Source organism: Gallus gallus, chromosome 5 (genome assembly GCF_016699485.2).
Source record: "Gallus gallus isolate bGalGal1 chromosome 5, bGalGal1.mat.broiler.GRCg7b, whole genome shotgun sequence".
Classification (NCBI taxonomy): domain Eukaryota; kingdom Metazoa; phylum Chordata; class Aves; order Galliformes; family Phasianidae; genus Gallus; species Gallus gallus.
Genome location: NC_052536.1, coordinates 52,489,593 through 52,506,799, shown reverse-complemented (window position 1 = coordinate 52,506,799; position 17,207 = coordinate 52,489,593). Strand labels below are relative to the sequence as shown.

At 38.3% G+C, this 17,207-nt stretch overlaps 1 protein-coding gene across 2 annotated transcripts in view; it reads right to left on the bottom strand.

The window, feature by feature from the left end:
• The window catches only part of ESR2 (estrogen receptor 2), an 83,171-nt gene that overhangs the window by 49,244 nt on the left and 16,720 nt on the right, over nucleotides 1–17,207 (bottom strand). For both annotated transcript variants that reach the window (XM_040700579.2, XM_046941376.1), the window contains exons 3-6: nucleotides 16,587–16,663; nucleotides 16,463–16,506; nucleotides 15,154–15,387; nucleotides 13,619–13,793 (exon numbers count right to left, since the gene is read on the bottom strand). The gene's annotated coding sequence lies outside the window, so the exon portion shown is untranslated. The remainder of the gene's footprint in view (nucleotides 1–13,618; nucleotides 13,794–15,153; nucleotides 15,388–16,462; nucleotides 16,507–16,586; nucleotides 16,664–17,207) is intronic.

Sequence of the window (17,207 nt, the reverse complement as noted above, 5' to 3'; positions counted from 1 at the left end):
GAGGGCCACAACAAATGCTTCAAGGTATGGAACACCTCTCCTACAAGGACAAGCTGAGAGAGCTGGGGCTGTTCAGCATGCAGAAGAGAAGGCTGCGGGGAGACCTGAGAGCAGCCTTTCAGTATCTGGAGGAGGGCTGTAAGGAAGAAGGGACAGGCTTTAGCAGAGTCTGTTGTGGTAGGCCAAGGGGAAACAGTTTCAAACTAAAGGAGGGGAGATTTAGATAGGATATAAGAAATAAATTTTGTACAATAAAGATGGTAACGCATTGGTACAGGTTGACCAGAAAATTGGTGGATGCCCCGTCCCTGGAGACACCCAAGGTCAGGCTGGATGAGGCTCTCAGTACCTGATGGAGCTGTGGGTGTCCCTGTTCTTTGCAGGGGGGTTGGACCAGATGGCCTTTAAGGGTCCCTTCCAAATCAAGCAATTCTATGATGAATGCGAACCATGCAATTACAGAAGATGATAAGTTATTTGAAGGACATGGCTGATGTCGTGCACTCATTTATTATATCTACTCAATGTTTTTAATGATTATTACCTCCTTTTTTGTTGAGAAAACAGGCAATGGGGATGGAAAGAATAGTTGGGCAAGATAGAAAAGGCCTGCTAGCTCATAGCAATAACTAATGAAGTTGCTTCAGTATGGAGATAAAAAGTAACTGGTCACAGCTAATACCCTTGAGTAGGTTTTCAACAAACATCAAGAACAGCTGTCCTTAATTCAAAGTCTCTTTTACAATGCAACTAATATACTCAAGCAAACAGAAATATACTTTCTTTTCTCAATAGATAGCCTGAATCTAACTAGAAAAGCAAAGTTCAAGATGCAGAAGATTCTGCCAGTGGGAGAACAAGAGAAGAGAGTGAGTTACAAAGCCAGCTGAAGTGGCTGAAAGATTCCCAAAGTATTTACAGCAATTGAAGCAACTGAGCTTTATTCTTTGATCAATACAGACACTTAAAAACAACTTGCCCTTTAAGGAGTCTGCTTAAAAAGAAATAAAAACACAATAATACCACAGTTGGAAAAGAAAAACAAGAGTTTTCAGAAACGTTACCACAAAGAAGCAAATACAAAAGGTAGTGACTCTTCCTACATAATCTTTTTATTCATAGTTTCCAGTATCAGACTTCATTTTGCAGCAAGTTTTAGTTCAACTTCCCCTTTAGAACTAATCAGTCTTCAACAGCAGCAGCGACTGACGGAGGTCAGATTGGGTCATCTCCACTTGTCTGACAGTTGGCTGCCATTACCAGCAGCAGTGTTTCTTCCTTGCCTTCTCAGGACCTCCTAATCCCTCCTTGTTCCTTATGCTGAAGCTCACTCAACCCAACATAAGTTACTTGAGTTTGGGAACTTCACAGAAAGCTATCCCAGTAAAAGGAGAGGAACAAAGAGAGGGAGAGTTTCTCTTTTTTTCAGTCTTACTACTAGGCTAGTAATATAAATCTGCTCTGGAGAGGTCAGACAAAGCAAGAGAATAGTAGGGCTGCACAAGCGAGCAAGAATGGAGGAGGAAAGACTGCTCCTCTGGCTGACTACAAACTGCTAAACCAGACCAGTTCCTTTCTTTCTGTAAGAACTTCTAGCTACAGCTCTAGCACCAACTGAATAAAATTAGAGGATAAAATTAGATTCAAGCCAGGCTACACTTCCTACATGAACCCCACCATCCCAAGCTGTCAAGCAATCAGCCACCTGCCCAAACACATTAAGAAGCATCACGTGTCTCAGTTTCCCTAGGTCTCCACTGCCACATCTGATCTAGCAAAAGAGCAGTACAATGGGAACAGAAGCCAGCATGAAGTGTCAGGAAAACATTAGGGTGTGTTCTAGAGCTTGGAGGGCCCTTTTGTTAGCTTGTGCTAATGTGTTGTTCTCCCACAGTGCACTCCTACTCTAGTGACATTTTCACTTGACACTAGCCTTCTCCCACTTCTTGACATCAAGCCTGCGGGAGCTCAAAATGCATTTGTACAACGCTGTCAGAAACATGGTTTGATTTTTGGGTGGTCCTATGTGGAGCTAGGAGTTGGAACACCTATCTGTGTGGGACCCTACCAATTTGGGATATTCGGTCATTCTATGATTGTATGACTTCTCAAACCACATCCTTTTCCTGCTTTCCATGACCTACATTAACCCTCCTAATGGAAACACCCTTCTCCTTCTATTACAACTGCCCCATAGCACAGATTAGGAATTCAGGTTAAATTCAAGTGATAGGAAAAAAATCAAAACAAACAAACTAAAAAAGCCATCACTTCCTCAAGGAAACCTAAGAATAGAAAATTTCTAAACTCACACACTTCTCAACAATAAATGCAATAATAAAATGTGAATATCATATTCAGCAGAGTAGTGAAACAACAGCATCTTACGCAAGGCTGCATTTTGATGAGTTTAAGCCTGGCTGCAAGCCACAACTGCTTTTTCCTCCAGCAGGGTCTTGTAAACCAAATCACACTGCAAGCAACAGAATGGAGCAACCTGAAATAGAACCAACCCATGTGCGAAGGTGCAAGTAGGTTGTGCTATGGCCTAGCGATGATGCTGCTAATGATCACTATAGAGACAATGTTTGAATAGGCTGGACTAAAATTATTGCAAAAGTCAGTCTTGCAAATTCTCCTCACCTTCCAGCTTGGAGTTCTTTCTATTTTCTTTCAAGACTGAGAAAGCCGTAGGCTCAGAACTGTTTTAACAACAGAAATAAAAATTAAAATAATACTCCTTTCTTCCTCCTTGTTTCATGAAGGACATGCAAGGAGAAAGAAAAGAAAGGCTTCAGAGCAGCTTCAGTGACATGAAGAGGAGCAGTGGGACATATCCTTATATGCCTTGCAGTGCAGTAGGTTTGATGTCAAGCCCTTGTGAAAGACAGGAGGGTGCTGCTAAGAGATGCAAGAGTCGATTCTGTTCTGTACTTACTAGTGCTGAACTCATCCTTGATCTGGCCTACTGCACTATTGACTGAGAGCCCATGGCTCAGGCTCACCTCAGCCCAATAACCTGCAACCTCTGAGATCAAAACTCCATTTTGTCGACATGTAAAATTTATCAACCTATCTAGCTCAAAAAACCTACCCAACCTAGCAGAATTTGGCAAAGTTTATAAAGCAGAACCAAGCACCAGAAGAAAGATTGATCCAAGTCCAGTTTACCAGAATTTTTACAGACGTGGACTTTCTCTACACTTTCTGTTTATAATTGAAGAATTGCTCTGCAAGACTAAATCCTACAGATAGCAATGTGCTCTTCCAAGTACAGCTGAGAATGAAACTAATTCTTGTAAATCCTCAAGGTTCCTTGAAAAAATATTGTGCTCGTATTTGCTCTTAAATATGAGCAAAAGCTATAGATTAATTTTTTCTTTAAATGGTATTAGTTCAAAACTATCAAGAAAAAGATTCAGAGATAGCACCAGCAATAGCACCAGTCGATACCTTCTGTTAGATTTTCCCTGACACTCCAAAGAGCAAGTGACATCAAGGTTTGCTAATGAAGTTTCCTGAATTTTAGTTGTTCAAGTTGAAGTTTGCAACAACAATGTAGGTGTTTCACATCTAATTTTCCTAAAAAACCAATAACAACAACATAAGGCTCTGAACAAGAGTAGGAAGAAAGGCTGAATGAAATGCACATTGCTGTCTGACAGTGAAGCTTTAGTACTGGAGTGTTGTAGTACAGAAAGAGAACATTTTGAAAGGGGTTAAATTTCTCAGGAAAGGAGCTCCAGATTTTAAACGAGGATAACACCTGAAGGCTGGTGGAGCTAGTGCATTCCAAGACAAAACAGGTTTGCTCTGTAATCTAAAATCACTAAGAATTTAGGCACTGTCTTAAATGCAAGTAGGCTTTAAATACATTAGTTTAGGAAAAATCCTCTGCAAAAAGATATTGGCACAGAAGTTGCTCTTTTCATCTGTTACCTTGCTAAATGAAAGGTAATATGGGAAAGGAAAGGAGTGGAGCCTGATTTGTTTGAATTGTTGAAAAAACAAATCTTAAAGAAAAAAAGAAAGAAAAAAAGCCATAATCCCAAAGAAGGTCTGGCTATCCAATTCAGGGAATCGGCTATGATAGTTGTCTGGATGACAGGCTGCATCTTCATGCTTACTCTATTGAACTCTGCCCTATCTGTTGCCTGGCTGCTCAAAGCTGAATGGATTGAACTTAGATTACCTACTGAATGGGCAATAACAATGGGGAAGAGAATAGCAGCAAATAATCCACTGGACCATTCCATCTTAAAAACTTTGCCTACTGCTACATAATACACTAGAAGAATAAAATCCAGTCTTTTAAGTCATTTGTCTTAACTTTATTATCCTTTTTTCCAGAAGATGTCTGTTTCCTTTGCTGCTCAGCATGTTAACTTGATAAGGCCAGACAGCCAGCCCAGGCACCTCTTTCAGTACTCCTGCATTCATTCCCAATCACAGTTTAAAAAGAGGACTATGTGGCTCAGAATATACAGATATATACAGAATATAAACAGCACCTAAGTGAATTCTATACTGGCAAGCTCAGTTCAAGGAATTCCTAACTATCACACACTTTATGTTTTTAAGTGCTCATTAAACAAATTTGTTCTAAGAATTTAAGGTCAGTCTCCACTCTAAGCCCATGCTTTTATACTATCTGGGGTCTGCAGTCCCTTTACTTTAACAGAAACATATGGTTGACTAACAGAATACACATAAAACACAGCTTCTCTGATCAGAGTAGCAGTCAATCAAAACAGTTCTTTTTTACTCTTCCTGAAAGATTCTCCACAAAAAGCTCCAAGCAATTTTTGTTTTTCTCTAAAGCTCGTGCTAGAAGCACTTCTCTTTTCAGTTGTCTCTTTCCTTCCTTACTTTTAAACACACCTAACTACAAGCAGATCAAAACCTGCCAGCTTGTACTTGCATTCCAAGTGGTCTCAGAAGTATCTTCCCATGTTTCAATTATCATTAAACAAAAGAGCATATCACTGTTCCCACTTTCAACCAGAACGGAAAGCAACCAGCATACCCATCAGTCTCAAGGAGATTTTTACCTAGTCTTTAAGGATGTGAAAAGCAATAACCAACAATGGTAAGTTTTCAAAGGGCAGCTTCCATCTAAAAGTCCAATAATGCAAAGTGCACTTGAAAGGATCATGGCCTGGACGTGTAAAATCAGCACCCAAAATTGAGAGAAAGTTTTGACATTTTAACCTTAATCTTATTCTGTCAGTTTCCTCATCTAGAAGATGAAGGACGGAGCTCTGAGAGATCCTCACACGAAACAAGGAGGCAGAAAGAAAGATAAGAAAGGACACTCACAAAATCCACAGGATTGTGAACACTGGGAACAGCAGAGACAGCATTTACTTCTGTTGCACTGGTTCTGAAAGCAATAAAGAGAATGTTGGAGAACAGCAACATTGGCTCTAGCTGAGTACAAACAGCATTGCTACTTCTCTCCCAGAGCTATTTCATCTTGAATAGCCAAAAAATATCATAAACACTGGAGACATTTCACAAATTAACTTTCAGTTTTGTCAGTTTCTGCCTGGGCAGCATTAAGAGGAGATACAGTTATGGTAGGAATTATGAAGGAAAAGAACAGAGGTCCATTCCTGAACAAATTTAACATAAAATAACAGTAACATAAAATAGTTATTCTTTTCAACTATTCCATGCAGACAAAAACTTTACAACATGCAGAATAAAGGCATCGGGTTCACTTATGTCTTTTCAGAGATTTAGAGAAAAATGTCAGTAGTGTGTCTACACAAAGACAATTAAATACATACATATATATCTATATCTATAGAAATACATCCAAACTAAGGCTAACCAAAATTTCCAGGAAGGCAATGCCAGGGTCAACTGCCTGAGGGAGAAAGAAAAACATCAGGAACTGGATAAGGGGATAAATGCAGGGATAAAAGGCAAAGATATTAATTGGGTTGCCTCTTCCCTTCCCTTCCTCACATGGGGTGTCCATGTGAGATAAAATCAAAGGATAAAAAGCTTCCTTGAAAGAAGCAAAGGCAAACAGGGATCTGCATTTCATGATCTTGCACCTCAGTTTCTCACTACATCTCTGAAAGGATGACACTAGAAGGACACCACTGAACAAAGCTGAACTAAGATCAATATTTAGAATTTAAACTTGAGTGCATTATTCCTGGAACTATTAGAAGTGCCTGGGCTCAAAATGGCTAAAAACAGTTGCTAGGAGCTTTGAAGTTTTAGCAGTGACAGCATTTAGGACAACTGAAGAAGACTTATAGAGAAGGGAGAGGCTGGAAGGGGACTATATTTCATGTTACAGAACAGAAGAGCAGCTGCAGCTATCTGGATGAATGGAAGCCACCCATTTCCTCCGAGTTCAAATAAAATCTGGATATGAAAGTAGGATGAGTCCTGCTGTACCATTGTGATTCCTATTTGAAGAAAACACTGTATTTGTCAGAATATCATAGTGTTTAGCCAGTTTCAGAAATGCAAATACAAGATTGCCTTATTCCACCTCTGTTTCTTCTCTGTGCTCACTGCTCAAACTTCAGCAGGTACAAGAACCAGGAGTCTGTTATTAGGCACTTGCTAAAATGCAGTTGTTACTGGATAATATACCAGCCATTAATCCATACAAGAGTCTGCACCAGAGCTACCATGCCTCATGGAGACTCTAGCAGGCTGAGGCAGCAGTCCTTCCCACTGAATGCTTTGGAAGATAAGAGCCTATCTTGGTGTCCACACCTCCAGGCTGACGACTATTGTAGGAATTGACTGAATACTGCTGGTTAATCCACTCTCCTCCAAATGTTAAACTAGGTTTTTTTAGTGTGTTCAGCACTGAAATAAGAGCCTGTAATTTTGAAGCAGGTAGATTTCTATACGACATATTTGTGACATTCAAATTATTCCTGCCAGTGCCTTTTGCAGTCTTGGAAGAAAAAAAAGGCCAGTACAATGAAGGATGCTTTTGTGTAATTTACATTGTTAGTTTCTGGTTGATATTTAAACTATTTCTTGCACATGCACTGTATATTCTGCCTCACTGACCAGCAAATTGCATTCAGAATCTAATTTATTAAATGGTTTCTCCTGTCAGGAGAATGTTCTCACTGTAATAGTGATATTTTATCCTGTCAAGAAAATGATTACGCTAAAACATCTTAGTAAATACCATAAACTACCCAATAACATCAAAAATTGAAGATGTACAAAGGCTATCCAATTACTCAGGAAACTTCTAAATTTTCAGGTAACAGAACTCATTTTCTTCTTGAATGAGTAATCAAGGAAATATCATCTTCTTTTATACTGATCATGGTATAAGGTACAGCCTAAGGACAGGAGCATAAAATGGTCTATTACATTTTCTTTATTAGTATTAGAAAATCATTTTCAAAATGATTTCTTTTTTTTTTTTTTTTTTTGGTTGTTGTTGTTGATGATTTTTTTTTTTTTCCTGGGAAAGGAACCTCCTTTCTAGATTTTTTTATGCCCTGTCTCCAAATTTGTAGCTGTATGGAACTGTCTCTGGGTGGAAGGACTCAGTCTTTGGGAGAAGTTCTGCCCTTGCTGAAGTCACTGTGTGTCCTGCCATTAAGTTCAACAGGTCCAAGAACTCTACTGCTGTATGGGATTAACTACAGGGAAAGTATTATTCAACACCAAGAATCATCACAAGACTAGGTGGTGGCTATGTTGAAAAAGAGTGTTTTCTAGCTGAGAATTGACTCTATCCAATAGTGTTATTGAATTCTTTGTATCTGTGGTAGTTTCCACTGAAACACGTAGGAGGCATTAGTTCTGGAGTAACCTACATAGAATCAGAAACATTTCAGCTTAAACAAAATATTTCTCCACAGAAGTCACAATTCCTAGCTTTGGGGAAATGCACTGTTTTACCATGACACAGCATGCAGTAAGTCTGGAGTTGCCTATTATTTCCCGAGTTGCATTTTTGGGAAGAAAAAAGACACATACTTGACTAATAGATCTAATTCTCTGCTGACTGCTACTTGTATTTCTTTTGATTTTGATTTAGTTCCTTCCAATTTTGTACCAGTTTAGGTTACTGAGACTATTTATACTCTCATAATTGGAAAGTATTTACAACACAGTGTAAAGACTTTCCTTGTTCTAGAATATGAGATGATTAGTCTGCACAAATTTTTTTTTAGATGACTTTCTAAACTGTGAGAGTTTGCTTGCTGCCTATAAGCAATCATTAATTATTCCATATAGTTTGTAATCCCTAGATTCCTCTGAAGCAAAGCCTAAGGCATGTTCTGTAATAAAATTCCAGTGGATAAGAAGATAGTAGTCGTGAATTATAAGTGAGAACCTGCCCGAAGTCTAGCACTTCCTGGCTTTTATGTCTTCTCCTAGTAATAAACTTAAGTTCTTTGGTACATTTACGACTACAGTAACTGACTATTTTTCATCCAACATGTCATGTTCTCAGAAGTATTATGAAGAGCAGTGATACAGAGATACTGAACACTTTATTTCTTATTATGAGAAATAAAATTTTGCTCCCAAGCACTTGGAAACAACTTTTCATCTCCTGCATTCATCATTATCCAACAGCACCTGAAGCTGCAGATAGATGAGGAAGGACAATGCAAAAAACATTCACCTAGATGTTTGCCAAAGCTTTTTTTGGATGGCAACTGATCTCTTGTCATCATTTCATCTTCTACCTATTGTCCAAATACAATGGAGTGGGAGTCTTGAAAGTGTGCAGTTAAATAGGCAGGAGAAGGAGGTGTGTTATTTTCTGAATACTGTTTGGCTTTTATCACCCAGCCTCCAAAATGAAGGATTACAGCACCAGATGAACCCAGTTTTGGGACTAAATGCAATAAGCAAGGGAGTAAAAAGAGTGTAATTCCAAATAAATCTATGAATCTACATGTCTACAAGGTTAGCATTGTACTAACAATCCCTCAAACAACCTTCTCACACTTTGTACTTCAAGTGGGTTAAAGAAAATAAATATTCCATGTTCATACTATGCTTTGAATTGGATATTTTTAAATTTATCATACATGGAAAGAATACAATTATTAATGAATACATTACATTAAGCTAGGTTACTGGAGTAAAGTATACCAAGTGCTAGGAGTCCAAAGCATGAAAAAAAATAGTAGTTCTTCACCAGTTTCAGAAAGCCTACAAGCATACTTGCTCTCACCGTGATTAGTACTGCCTGTACTGCCCTGGATCAAAATAATCAAATCATGTTACACAAGAAGAACTAACAAATAGTTACTGTGATTGATTTTAAGAGATTCTCTTTCCAGCTTAGCTACTCTTCTTCTGGAATAGTTTTTTTTCTTCCACTGTAAGGAGCTCAGATTCAGCATCTCTAGGACTCAATCTCATTGACTACCTAACAACCCTAAAGAAAGCTCGTAGAATTTCAGGACAGACTGATGTGGACAGTAACATCGTTACAGGTGATTATCTGCAGTTCGAGAAATCTCTCAAATAATAGATCTGAGCAGGCAGACAGAAGGAAAAGTTCAGAAAAAAAGGTGGCACAACTTCCTGATTTACTGGGTTCTGAGTTCCCTTCTCTGTGTTCTCTCCCATATAACATTTCATCAGATGTGATCCACAACTACACATATTCCTACTATATTTTTCCTCCAGATTTACTTTCTTGGTTATTCTTAGAATATATCTCTAACACTCCTATATGTAGCAAAAAGGATAAAGGTTAGAAAGATGGCATACAACAAATAGCTTAGTGTTACTATAGAAAAATCCTAATATTGTGGGCAGAACAATGAGCAAAAGAAAGAGACATTCTAATAATCCTACCTACATATTTCTTCAACATTTGGTCAGTCTTTGTGCGTGCAGGCTCCTTAGTAAATGAACCTGTCTTTACCTTACAACTTCCATATTTTGAACACCTGAAGATTTGATCTAAAGAAATTAAAAATAGGAAAGAGAGCTACTCTGTGTACTGCAATTAAGAGCAAAGCCAGACACAGATCCCAGCTTGAAAGTAGTGTCCATACCATTCCACTTCTTGTTTTAGTGAACGTATTTCCTGACATTTAGGAAAGCTCTGACATTCAAAAGGAAGGAAAAAAAAAAAAAACCACTTTGTAAGTTACCTGGATGTTCTAATCCATTCTTTATGTAATTTCCATGTTTATAACTGATGCAATCCTTGAGTTTATGTACTAATATCTTCACAACATTCTGAGAGGCCCCCAAGCTGCAGTGAACCAGTGAATGTGGATACAGTCTCAGCAATATGCTCATAGCAGAATTGGTATGAAGTAACAAGATTGATCTTTAGAATTAAAGCATACCCAACTCAAGATTGTTTTTAGTTAAACCTCAAGAATTGTTCTTTGTCCATTTTTTAAAACTCTGGATAAACCAACTCCTAATTGTTCCTCTTAAAGGAACAATACAGTTATCGTGATTCCTCTCTAACAAACAGTAATTTTCTTCTGAAATGTATTGTGTATTCATCTTTGTGCCAAAAAATCATTCTTTCAGGTTGCTGAAGAAGTCTCTCAAAAACTCCTTAAGCTATTGTCATATGAACAAAGACTCAACTTCTATTAGCTAGAGTATCCAAAAACTGTTTAATAAGCTTTTTAAGAGTCTCTTAAGAGACCTTAATGATTTGCTTTAATGGCAATAGGCAGACAAAAAGTACCTGGCTCTTTTTTTAACCTCGTCTTGCTATTTCTTCAAGTATTCTTTTAGCTGAGTGCAGCTCATTAGTCACTGCATCCAACATACACTTTGTCCTTCTCTATTTCGCAGTCTGCAGATTTTTGTTCTGTTCTCTAACTGACCACCTTTCCAGATACTTCTTTTTTCTTTAGACCTCTACAAGCTTTCCAAAAATACTTGGGGATCTTCTCTGAAGGAAGCTTCACTGAAGAAAAGATTCACATATTCTACACAACTCTCCCCTTTCATTTCCCTCAACAGCACAGGGCGAAAAGGCAGTTCAAATCTGCCCAAATGCAAACATGAAATAGATATCAGAAACAGATTTTTTTGAAAAACACACGCGACCATATTTTGCTGAAGCACTTAAAATCCCGCTGTTGGATGAAATTTATACTGCAGAATTAAATGGAAAGCACTGTACCCAGTGCTAAAATGGAAGATACAACATTCTACATTTGAAGACTCCCTATATATCCTAAAGGAAATGGCAATTTAAATTAGAGAGATCCATGCCAAACCATTCTATGATCCTATGCTTGCACATTTCTGGAACCTTCATTGCACAGATTTACTGTGTCATTTTTGGCTGGTGTTGGATCAGTCAGTCATACAGCTGTTGCTCGGGAGCACAGCCAAGCAAAGCAGGCTCTGCTAGTTTCAGTCTTGTCCCTGGAGGAAATGGAGTTTTAGTTCCATGCTTTTTTTCCCCCCTCTTTTACGGAAGTTTGTAGAATTAGACCTTGGGAAATATTTTGGATGTCTCTAGGAAAATATTATTGTTATTTTCAGTATTCTGCATGGTCAGTATAGCCTCATACCTCTCAACAGCACAAAATCACATCAAGTCATTATTTCTTGGGCTGTGAAAATGGTCACAACAGAGTAATACCAAGTTCACCCAGAAAAAACTGCAATCACTTTTCCTGCTTATTACACAGTGTATATTACTTTTATTTTCTAAGAGAAAGGCCATGACTATGTTGTCTTTTTGGCTAAATGTTTTTATGGCAGCTAAATACAGCAGTGTTCTCATAGGAAGACACTCCCTTTCCTTACAAATTGTACATCTCCAAAATGGATAAAAAATCCTTTTATATTTCATTACCTTTTGACTTTTTGTTTCACGAGGTCAAAAAAGAATGTTCTGCTCATGCCTGAGGCAAGGAGAGCATCTGTACTTTGTGCTCTTTATGGCAGAATTAGCTTCAGGTCCCTCCAGCATCATCCAATATTCCCATAACTTAGTAGTCAGGAAATACCTGAGTGCTAAAGCTGAGCAACAGAAAAAGTGACCTGCTATTGAACTTGAGAACAGCAAGTACTATCCCTATCTGTTTTATCACCAAAGTAGCAGTTTGAGGTATCATAAATTAATGCTATTTTTCTTACAACAGTGTAAAAAGAACATCTTGCTTTCCTTCTCTGCTAAATAACGTAGGTCTTCACAGTGACGCTAGCCAAATGACAGTTGTCAGAAGAGGTAAATAAGAATTCCCTATCTTCACTTGGTGTCGCTGGTTGTTTGATGAATCCAGCTGCTGCTACATCTTTCCTGTACCACATTTCTTGAGGCAAAGTCACTTTATCTCACCTACTAATTTTAAATTTCCTGTCCTGCACACTCAATGCTTTTTCAAGAGCACAATGCCCGTCTTCTCCAGCCAATGTTCTTCCAAAGTATTGTGAATCATGTAGTTTAAAAAGATAGGTACCTGATGACAGTGCTACAGTTTGCTGTCCTACTAATGGCTCAAGTCAGGGAATGAAAGTAATATTGAAATATATATAGTGCAATAAAGGAATTCTAGTCACATTCAACAGCAAACACCTTTCATTATTTACACAAACCTTTAGTGTACTTGTGGATATACCAAGTGAATGGCAAGTCAACAGAGGAATTATTTTCCTTCTGAGATGCCACTGATTATACTGACCTGGAGCAGCTGGGGAGGATGTTTCCTCTAGGGACGTTTCACCAGCTGGAAATTGCTGCACAAGAACATATTAGTTACAGTGAGGAGTGCAAGAACATAATGCTTCAAAGAGAGCGTTATGTCTCCCTAGAACCTCTTCTTTCAGCGCAAAACAAACAAGTATATAAACAAACACAAACAACCATGGATGCTCTGCCAGCACTACTCTGTCACCATTTTAGCTGGAGTTTACCTTCTCAGGCAGCAGTGGGGAGAGAAATACTGCTTCAGATTTATAAAGGAGATACCACTGGTTTTTCTGAGAGGAGCTGTTGATTCTAATCACATCCACTGAGATTTCAGTCTCAGAGTCAGCATGTCTAGTGATCTGTTACATGGACAAAAAGACCTGCTGTAGTAGCCCACAGCTGAGTCCACTCATGCACTTTAACAACCAGTCTCATTTAGGAGTTGTTAACAATTGTTGAAAGATGATTATGAACAATGATGATTACGTCTCCATACTGCTAAGGATGTGTTTATTCTCCATCAGTACAAAGCTGGAGCACAAGATTTTAAATCCATCTGTTACTTCACCTGAACATAACTCACAGCTGAGTATCACCACTTGCCTCATTATTAGCTAAGCCACTAGACTTCATAACCACATAGCAGGTTGGTTGCACACAGTGTCTTTGCCACTACTAAGGAGTATTATTTCATCTGAAAGCCAATTGCATCCAATGACCCAGAAACATGCTGCACACATGCTGAAGCTGCTGAGAAGGGCACAAAAGCTCCTTCATCATCTCCTATTAAATCAGTGCTGGTGGATTTGACCAGAGACAACAGTAAAAACAAGTGTCCCCCAAGAAAGAGGGGACAAAGGGTTATTTCCTTTGGTAGCACAGAGGAATGTAGCACTGAAAAATGTAGCCATGGAAGTCACTGTGATGATTCCCCTCTCTGCAAATAAAGAGGGAGTTGAATACTCTTACCTTTCTTAGCTGAAATCCTAGCCTCTTGCCACTAACATCACATAGGAGGATAACCTGCATCTGTCTTCTCAGCTTCTTAAGGCTGTTTCCATTCTTCTTTCTCCCTCTCCATAGAGACATCCAGAATAAAATATTAATAAGCACTCTTCAGAACAAGACTGGCTGCAAGTGGAATCTAGGAATAAGCAAATATCAAGAAGGTTACAACTGCACGTATCTCTTGGATATTCTTGACTTCTTAGAGGAAGAAAAGCTGGCTTAAGTTAGGAAAACTTTTCAAGGAGTAGTGACTTCTCTTTTTAACAAGCTGCAACATAGCCTACTTGTGACTGTGAGTGCAAATATCTTTTCAGCTAGATTTTAACAAGGACAATAAAAAGTCCTATATACTAGACAAAAGACTACATATGACAGTCCATAATAGTTATTTTTTCATTGAAATAATTGAAAATGGCCGCTAAGATACAGCTTCAATGTAGCGTCCAGATTTCAATATTGTTAAAATTGCATCTCCTCAGAGGAAACAGTCAATTACATGGTTCAAATACTGCTTCCACAGCCATTACTACTAATGAGAGGCAATTCACTGATACTTTGACAGCATCATCCTTCTTAAACACGTGATAGCAATCAATATAAAAAATTATGAGGTAGCCATACCCCAATGGTAGATGAGAAAGCACCCTTGTATATCACCAATGCTGCCTTCCATGACTGTTTCATACTGTGAAACAATACTGAAATCTGCCTAGTGATACTGTGACACCATCTATCATGAAAAAAATGTAAGTTTTACCCATTATAACTACTACTGATGGTGCTCAAGGCAGTAAGCACAGGAAAAATCTGAATGATCCACATCTTGTAACTCCAGGAATTACATTATTTCAAGTCCCATTACCTTGCACATCCCTCAGCTGCTCTGTGCACTTCCATAACATATGCTGGATGATGGATTAACTCTCTCCTAACTCCAGGCTGAGATACATAATGGGTGTGCCGGATCCAGACAAGCTATCATAGTTTCCTTTCATTTAGAGCATTGTGTGTTATACAGTCATAGTCAAACTGCTAACAACCATAACAGCTGTAGAACTGACACTTGTGGAAAAGACATACAATTCTACTTCAGACACTTTTTCAATTCTGACTCTTTCACTTAGTTCTCCCTACTGAGTGTATAAATACTGATATTTGACTGTGACTCTACAGTGGTTACAGAAGCAGCAATTTATTTCAGCTGCTTGACATGAGCTTTCAAGGACTGAATGTGAGAGTACTACCAAGTGATCTTTTTATGGTCTGTTCCTAACTCTGATTTTGTTCCCTGTTAAGGCACTTCTTTGGTTAACCAGCTGGTTTTGGAGAAGTCAGGCCACAGAAACAAAATGATAGAAAAGGAGAAGCACCTGCAAGAGATAGAATCACAAAATAATTGAGGCTGGACCATGCTTCTACCTCTTCATGATCCCTTTCTATTCTTGTTTTTCCTCAGGAGATCCTTGTTCATACATGCTGGCCTCCTGCCACCTTACCTTGATTTCCTGCACAAGTGGATGGACCATTTTAGATGATCTTTGAAACTCAGCCAGCTATCCTGAGGCATTCTTGCAGCCAAGATCTTATCCTATGAGAGTCTTCCAAGCAGATCCCCACAGCAGGCCAAAATCTCCTCTTCCAAAGAATGGAGCTGTCATCCTGTTATTTGCCTTGTTCCCTCCTCTTAGGATGTTGAGCTCTACCACTTTATGGTCAATTTGGCACCGCATCTGCAGCAAAATTACACCCCAATTATAGGTGGCAGCTACAAAATTCAGCGTCATTTAAAGTAATTTCTACAGTGACTAAAATAAAGTGGTCTGAAAGAATCTGTTGACAAAACTGAGATGTTTAGTGTGCCTTCAATGTTACAGTACTATTGAAATCCAGCACTCCCCAAATTTCCAAATATAAGCAGCAAATTTTTAGACCACGCTGTAAGTATAACTCAATCAGTTGTTTAGTTCTCTGCATAATCATTGCCCAAGTTCTATGTCAATCTAAAGAATTAATGTTTGGAATAAACTTTTTAAGCCTGCTCACAGCTATCTTGTCCTTTTGGTGTGAGGAGACAAGTCACAGTCGAAGCAGAAAAGCAGGAACAGCTGATAAAACTTGATTGTGCTGATCTGCCAGGTGGGAAGTGAGGACAGATTAGGAATGATCTCCATTGTGAAGTACTGTGTTCTTGCTTCACTCTCCAGTTCTCTTATACTAAAACTGAGGATTTTGTCCCTGGACAATATTTATATCATACAAAGCTTGCTTAAGTAGAATCCCCATATGCCAACAAGCAGAATAACTACTTAATTCCTGCAGCAGCATTTCTTGATGGGGCTTTTTGTATCTGCTGCAGGATCTGCCTAGCAGTTAACATAAGTAATTTTCTGTGAACCATTTCCTATATCCTTACGTTGAAAAATCTCCCTGCATTAAAATGTTATGCTCTTCAGTGTCATGCTGACATCTTTCTTGCTCTCACACACATATGTACATGTTTTCAATATGGAAAATGCTGAAATAGGAGAATTGAGGTAGCTGTTTGGTGGCTACAAGGGTCTTCAACTACAACATTTTGTTCTAATCTACTTAGTTCAAATTTTTATTAAGCAACCTAGTATATAACACCATCCTTGAGAACTAGCAGGAGGGAAAAAGGAGCGAAATTTGATTTTACTTGATATACTAAAAGTACATTTGCTTTGTGATCAACAAAAGGTCAGGAACATTTTGTTATTGCAAGAAATTGCATCAATTACAATCTTTCCAATCTCTCTCTGCAGAAGTAACAAGCACACAAGTTACCTGCAGCCTCCAGGCTGAGTTCATTGTTTTATTGCGGGTTTTTCCTTTGGAAAAAAAAAAAAGTTATTATTTGATAGGCTGCACAAATGGCCATACTTCTAAAGAAATCTGAAAGACAACTTACCCTAAAGTATGATACTCCATCATGTATAAAAGTAATGTTTCTTGGGAGAACACTGCTGACTTCTGCTCCTTCTTTCCCTTCATCATTCATATTGATAAAGAGAAAAAAACATGGCATCATATTTCATGAAAAGATATTTTTCAGTATTGCCCAATTAACTGGAAAATATGCCTGAATTTTTGTTCCAAAACGCTTCTGATCCAAGAAAATATTTAGACTATAAAACTGAGATTGTTCTTTTTGAATTGCTCACAATAAACATGATTCAGCAACACATAAAAAAATGTTTTGTTATCACATTAAAATTATATGCAATGGAATATCACTAGGAAAAGGATGTAATAAAAGGCAAACGAATGCTTATCAGGCAGTTTTGCAGGAGTAGTGTAAGACATTCTTGTGGTTACACTCAGTTTCTCTTTCAATCCTCATGGTGTTAGCTGCTTGTGAGGTGCAGGTTTCCAGAATAAAACTTATTCCTTGCTAATCATTTTATCTTTCAATCAAAAACTGCATTTAAAAATCTTTAGTGTTGTTTTTGTTAAAAAGTAACAGTGATGTCAGCCTTAAGGAGTTGTGCTGGAAGTGTGCTAAGCGTCTTTGAACCGTCAGTAAACCTTT